Raw genomic sequence first — 7,030 nt, forward strand, 5'->3', positions numbered from 1 at the left:
CCATGTCATTTTTTCAAACAGCGAAGATATAGGTATAACAGATTAGATATACAAACATGAATAGATTTATTAGAAATAATATACCATCATTGTTAAAGCAACTAGATATTTTTTCAGTTTAAAATAAAAGCGCTATTGAACTTTCATAATAGTAAATTAAATGAAATCGTTACATATGTAATAGTGACGTGCTAATTGCAACCTAATTACTAAATTAATTAGTGATTGACTCAGTGAGATTAAGATTTTCTAGTATTATTATTTATTAGTTATAATGATGTATTAGTAATGCATGACTTTTGAGCTTTAATTTAATTGGCAAACTCAGTAAGATTACTAATTAAAACCATAAGTCATTAAGTAATATATCTATATGATATATTACCGCCCTATCACGATCTCGTTTTGTAGCGGTATGTTTTCTGAATAAATGAATTATATTTAAAATATTACGAGTATTTTTGAATAAATGACTTATAGTTGATGCGCGCAATTTTATTTCCAGAATTTTTCTAAACGTATATTACTTTGTCACTCACCCATTATTATACAGAAACAAACTTAATCTACTATATGAAATGGAAAGTAAGTACGTATCTAGCATGTTCATCACACACACAGAAACAGTCACTATTTGAATACGTAAAATTACATTATTTTTTCTACTAAAATATGTACAATTAATCTTGTTTATGATACCGTATCAGAAATAAAAGTTTCTCCTTCTATCTTTCGCGTCACGAAACGTATTAGGGTGTTACCATTTGCCTGGTACCAGATTCCAATATTATAAACTAAAATATTGTAAATAATAACTAACTAGGACAAAATCAATTATTCTACGAAACGAACGAGCGCCGGTTTCAAGATAATGTTCTTCTTGTTTGGTTAAAATGCAATAGACTCGTAAACCATTTACAAATATAGACCCTAGATCGACTTGAATTACCCACTTTTTGAATTGTATTCGACGTTTAACTATATTCGAATGCAAATTAGATCTTATAGTTGCGTATGAATTACAGAAATAGACATTAACTGTAGAGCTTTATATTCATAATCGCCATTTTACGTATAAGGTTATGATATTTTTAAAAAATTGTTTTTTACTTAATAAATTAAAGGCCATTTTTTTTATTTTTCTGAGGGCCAGAATTTTCATCAGATTCCAATTCTCTTAATTCTACGTCACTCAGTCGATGTAGTTTGTAATATTTTGCTCTAAATCCCAATTGACCTTTTACTAGTTTTAATTTACACTTCAAAATGTTCCAAAGGATCTTTTATTCATGAATATACTATATTTCATGTTTCATTTCGAAACAACAAAAGCTACAATTCGATTTTTGCTCTTCTCATACTATTACTGTTTAAAATAAGTTCTGCAACTCATGACTTATAGTTATTCCTCATTTTTACCACATAACGATTGCGGAACACGTTATTTTCTTAGAATGTATGGTCTTAATTCGGACCTGATAATCTTGGTAATTAAAAAATGATAATTGGTAAAAGTATATTTTTGAACTCGAAAAATATTCAGTGTTTCACAATATAAGAAAACCTTCCACCAATTAATTTTTTCATAATCTGTTGTTGCTTAAAGCTATTCGAACGTTGATTTCGTATAAATAGAACGGAATTTCTGTGACAGTTTCAATTCTGTAACGTTTACTTTACCGTTGCGTGTCCATCAAAAACCGAAACTTTCCTCAACGAACAAGGGAAAGTCTTGGAAGACGAGGAACGAGAAAAAAATTTAATATTCTCCATTTTTTATACCTCATATAAGTGAAGGCCCACACCACAGCAATTTTTCGTAACACATCAAAGCCTCCCCACCAGCCCGTCTTATCCCCCACCCACGATCCAGCTCCCCGTCCCGAAACGGAGTCCAGGCGTTCGGAACAATGGCGCACATGTGGCGTCGTCGACGATTCAGGCGTTGCCACGTCGCGCATTGTCGATAATAAATGATTTTATTTATCTTTTTTTTTTCGATTTGTTGTATTTGTTGTTGACGTGGGAAAATCGTTTAATGTTGTGGGTGGAATAATCTGAACAGCCTTTGAAAATTTACATATAAATCGGATCCAGTTTGAAAAAAATACGGCCACGGCATCGCTTGTAATTCAGTTTATTTATAAATAAAGTTTAACTTAACATATTTCTGGTATAAATAGATAAGATTTTCTTACGTAGATTGTCATTTTTATTGATTTTCACTCTACATTCAAACGTATACACTTTCTGTCACTTTGGACAACTTAGGGAACTGACCATATTCCCATAATATTTATTAAACTTCTTGAGAAGTCTTACGATGCTTCCATAAACTGTGCGCTAAATGATTTGTCAAATTGATTGGAGATCCAAGCCGGTGTTCGTCAACGAAATTATGCGAAAATATTTTAACATATTGTCCTGATGCTACAAAACTCCTCGACCGATCTCATGTTCGCTAATGATAGCTCTATATTTGCAGAAACAGGTAGAGGTTTCTAGCATTCTTGAGCTCAAGTAATGGAAATCAGTAATACAGGAGAAGGAACTGACATTTTTACTGAAGTAATAAGCGGTCAAGGCATTTGCTTCTCCAAGAAGATTTGGATTCCTTGTTTTTTGTACTATTTACAGCCGCAAACAGAGCTGATTCTGTGAAAATACAATGAAAGGAATAAAACTGATAGATAGATATATCTATTATTAGATTAAATTAACAACGAAGGATTTTAACGAACTGAAGAGGCTTTCAAAAACATTGACATTTTTGGAAATATTTCAAATCATATCACTTCACAGAAAGCCCTAAATTAACAATTTAATTTATAAACTATTTTGGTCAATCTAGTAATATTTTTATACATTAATTCTTATTAGTGTTAGTCGACAAAATCAAAGAAATGTCTCAACCGCATGTTTCTTTAAATTTAATAAGTAAAATACACGGTTCAAAATTTGAATAGAAAATGTGATTCTGGCTCAAAGTTACTAATATTTGAAGATTATATTGTTGACAGATGTACAATATTACGACTGATAAGTTTTTTTAGTATATTACATATAAAATGTATTAGCAAAGAAAATACACTTTAATGAATGCAAGACAAACAGAGAAATTTAATTTAAAATATGCAATATAAAATTTACGTCGGCCAATAAAACAATGTGGCGATATCGATAAATAAACGTGATCAATTCCATTTAACGTCGCCAGTCGAATTTCTCCTTCTTTATTTTGTCGAATGGGACGTCGTAACGTCAGGCGCATTTGGCAACGTCGCCAAAAGGGGAGATGTTTTCCCGAGCCAAAATGGCAAATAGGTATAGGGGGACGCGCAAGGGCTAAGGCGCCCGCTACTACTGCTGCTCCTGCTGGTGCCGCTGCTGCCGCTGCTGCTGCTGGAAAAAATAAGATGGATTGATGGAAATGTTTTCGTGATTCAATTTGTTTTGCGCTATACGTGTCCCGTTCGACTAAGAAAAGAGCGGCGGCGGTGGTGGGCGGCTGAACGTCAAGGGCGTATTAAATTACGAAATACTGTTCCAGCGTTGTAAATGTTCCATTTTAAATGGTAATATAAATTTATGTCAATGGCTACAAATGGATAAATTTTGTTATCTGCAGTGCCGGGACGCTGTCTTATTTCTTTAAGCATGGAACGTCATTATTGTAGTTTTCTTTTAAATTTATACATTTTTTTGTGGTTACAAAACAATATTACAATAATATAGAAATTAAATGACATTACTCAACAAACGTCCATCTTTCAATTTTATTTAAATGACCTCTGTATGGATACCCAAGACCAGGATGGTAAAGAAAGTTCTACTGCACCAAAGCGCCAGTTGTATGTAAGATATATCTTCGGATCTATCTTTATGAAGACATATATACTCTTTATAGAGATCACATCTTTAGATGTTACATGTTTTTACTGTCAGTAAATGAATTTATTTGACGAATAAATTCGGAGACGCAGATTACAATGGTTTGAATAAATATGTTGAATGAAAGATGAACAAATTGTCCACAGACTTTTGTGAACAAAAAATGACGCATCAATATTATAGAAAACGATCTGAAAAATCCACAACTGTTGCGAGATTTAATGAAGTATATTCATAATCCTACGACAGTAACAGTATATTGGCCGGCTTGGTTGGCGGCATCAGGACGGTCCTCCTGCTATTGCGATAGTCACGGATTCCAATCCTGTTGGGGCATGGTAGTAAATTTATGTTTGTGATTGTCGTTAGGTTCGAGTTCAAAATCCGACAAGAAAAATGATCCCAGTCACGCCAGTAACCAGGCTGGGTAAGACCGAATATCTTCTGGAATGATTTCAAAGTTAGTCCCTCGCCAGTCGGTAGTTTTAATGCCTAGGACCGTGGTTCGGCGCCTATGTTAAACTGTAGGTCCAGTCCAGATAAACCCCCGTTGGTAAAAAGGAAATTTTAATATATTTAAAAAAAAATATAAAAAAAAGTTAGAGTGAGTATCATGAATTAATTACAAAATATCAGATTTTAATGGGATTAAAGGATCTGATAACCTCAATATACAAATTAGTTTATCGACGTTAAATTCAAATTCAGAAAAATTATATATAATACTGGCTCGGCACATTTATAAAGAATTTATAATGTTAATTAATATTTACCTAGTAAGCATATAACCATTGAAAAACAGAAAATATATTTAATCACAAAAAACAATATTACTAAACACAAAAAAAACACAATATCACTGTTTTGAGATCTCACTATTACAAAAGAACTATCGCCAGCAAACCAACAGTCCATACAACACACAAACTCGACATAGACAACTGCTAAAACCGTACGTACCGGTCTCTGGCCATAAATAATAAAGCCCAAAAATAACGGATGCTCATCTGCATACATTCGCTGCACCTCGACGAAATCTTGTCAGTCACACCTAAATCCAAACCCTTCCTTTCGGCGAATTAAATTAATGTCATCCCTCCGTATGGGAAACCCGTTGTTGTGCCCGCTATGCAAATTCGAGGCCCGAAAAACAGAGACCAGGTGAGAAAATAGTCGCTTAAAATGTTGGGGGGTCTCTATGGGGGCAATCCAACGACACGGCCGTAATTCGAGCTAGGTGGTAATTATCGCTGTTTTAACAGGTATTTTAAGTTCATTATGTCGTTAACAAAAGCTGAATGAATTCACTTGTACCGTTAGCGAAGAAAACGAACTTACAATAAGGTACATTTTGTATTTTAAAAATTTTATGCAGTATGAGACCAATTATAATTCTTACTTTAAAATAATGGACTAGGTTGTACCTTTGAATGTAACGGTATGGTAACGTAATAAAAAAACTCAAATAAAATAAACTACCATTATGCTAATCACACAAAATATGTTGGAAAATATTGGTAGTAATACTGTTTTTTAAATTATTTTACAAGAATGACTTAATTCTTTCGACAAAAATATTTTATTCTATTTTTTGCTATATAAACTTAGATTTGTAAAAGTTAATTACTGAAAACCTTCAATAACATGCCATGCATTCTTGCCATTGTAATAAAACTACTAATATTCCTGGTCAATAAAAACATTTTGACCTTAGAAACAAAGAAAAAACAGAATTCGCCTGAATAAAGACAAAAATAAAAGTTATTAAAACACCGGAAATATATGATATATAGATGGTGAAATAAAAATCGAATCCTGCTGGGACATGGTCGTAAATTTATATTTGTGATTGTCCTTAGGCCAGAGTGCAAAATCCGACAAGGAAAATGATCCCAATCACGCCAGTAACCAGGCTGGTTCTGGTCTGGTTCAAAGTTGGTCACTCGCCAGTAGGTAGGCTTAATGCCGAGGACGGTGGTTCGAAGCCCACGTTAACTGTAGGTCCAGTCCAGATAAACCCCTAGTTGGTAAAAGGAGACTTTAAAATATAGAAAAAAATTTGTTAATTATGTATAAAATAATTTAATTATGTAATAAAAAATTATGTTAATTTCTGTAAAAATCTACTTCTGGGGGAAGTTTATTTTTTGAGGAAAAATGTATTTTTCTCCTGTGATTATTACAATCTACACATAATCTAGATATTCCAATTTTTACTTTTATTTTTTAAAGCTTTTTATTTTTACAAAAATTTCATCAATAAAATGCACCAAAATACAATATTTAATAACTGAAATCCCAAACTATGTTGAAGTATATTGTTATAGGAAATAATTATTTGTCAAATTCTCTTCTTTCAACTATCTAGTAAAATAGTAGTATATATGCGAATAATATCATTCCACTACCCTCTTATTCATCTGACTTAGCTCTATCGGACTTAAACGAGAACAAATACATTTGCCAAATTAAACAACCCATTTGTATTTTTCTTCAAGAGTTTAAGTATTATTTTATTTATATAATATTAAAACAATATTTATAGACATAGTATTTATAAACAGGAATCGAGATATAAAACAATCAATTTTATTGCCACTTAATACGTTTCAAAATAATCAGTCGACTGTATTATATGTTATTAATGCTGCGAAATTATAATCATTAGCTATAATTAGATTGCCGATACCATGTTATTCCCACGTTATTAATATATACTTAATTTATTACTATTATATATATATATATATATATATATATATATATATATATATATATATATATTAAACTGTATGTATTCAATTCAAATTTATTTTTTATTGACTACTTAATTACCGGAAGAAACATTCTAATTATAGAAACTCATTGTTTCCATTCTGCGTTAACATTCACAGCATTCTTTCTATTGTACGGTTTAAAACAACGCCAATTATTGTTACGCACAATTAGTTCACGCAGGATTTTCTTTGTTTTAATATCACATGAACGCAAATCAGTTATTTAGAAAATTTACGGTGGTAAACTGTAAAATGACACTAAATAAAGAATTACTAATCAATTATTCTTTTAAAGAATGGCTTTCCATCAATAATGATAATCATATTTGTATTCAAAATCAGAAAAAAAAGGAGAAAATAAA

At 31.7% G+C, this 7,030-nt stretch overlaps 1 long non-coding RNA gene across 1 annotated transcript; it reads right to left on the reverse strand.

The window, feature by feature from the left end:
• Positions 1 to 3,124: 3,124 nt before the first annotated feature.
• On the reverse strand, positions 3,125 to 4,799 carry LOC143199112 (uncharacterized). The gene is made up of 2 exons (XR_013006360.1): positions 4,665 to 4,799; positions 3,125 to 3,402 (listed from the first exon to the last, which is right to left on the reverse strand). It is a non-coding gene; the product is annotated as an uncharacterized LOC143199112 (long non-coding RNA).
• Positions 4,800 to 7,030: the final 2,231 nt, after the last annotated feature.

This window comes from Rhynchophorus ferrugineus, unplaced genomic scaffold (assembly GCF_030347505.1).
Source record: "Rhynchophorus ferrugineus isolate W39M unplaced genomic scaffold, kcgeb_rfMv2 rfM6, whole genome shotgun sequence".
Taxonomy (NCBI): Eukaryota; Metazoa; Arthropoda; class Insecta; order Coleoptera; family Curculionidae; genus Rhynchophorus; species Rhynchophorus ferrugineus.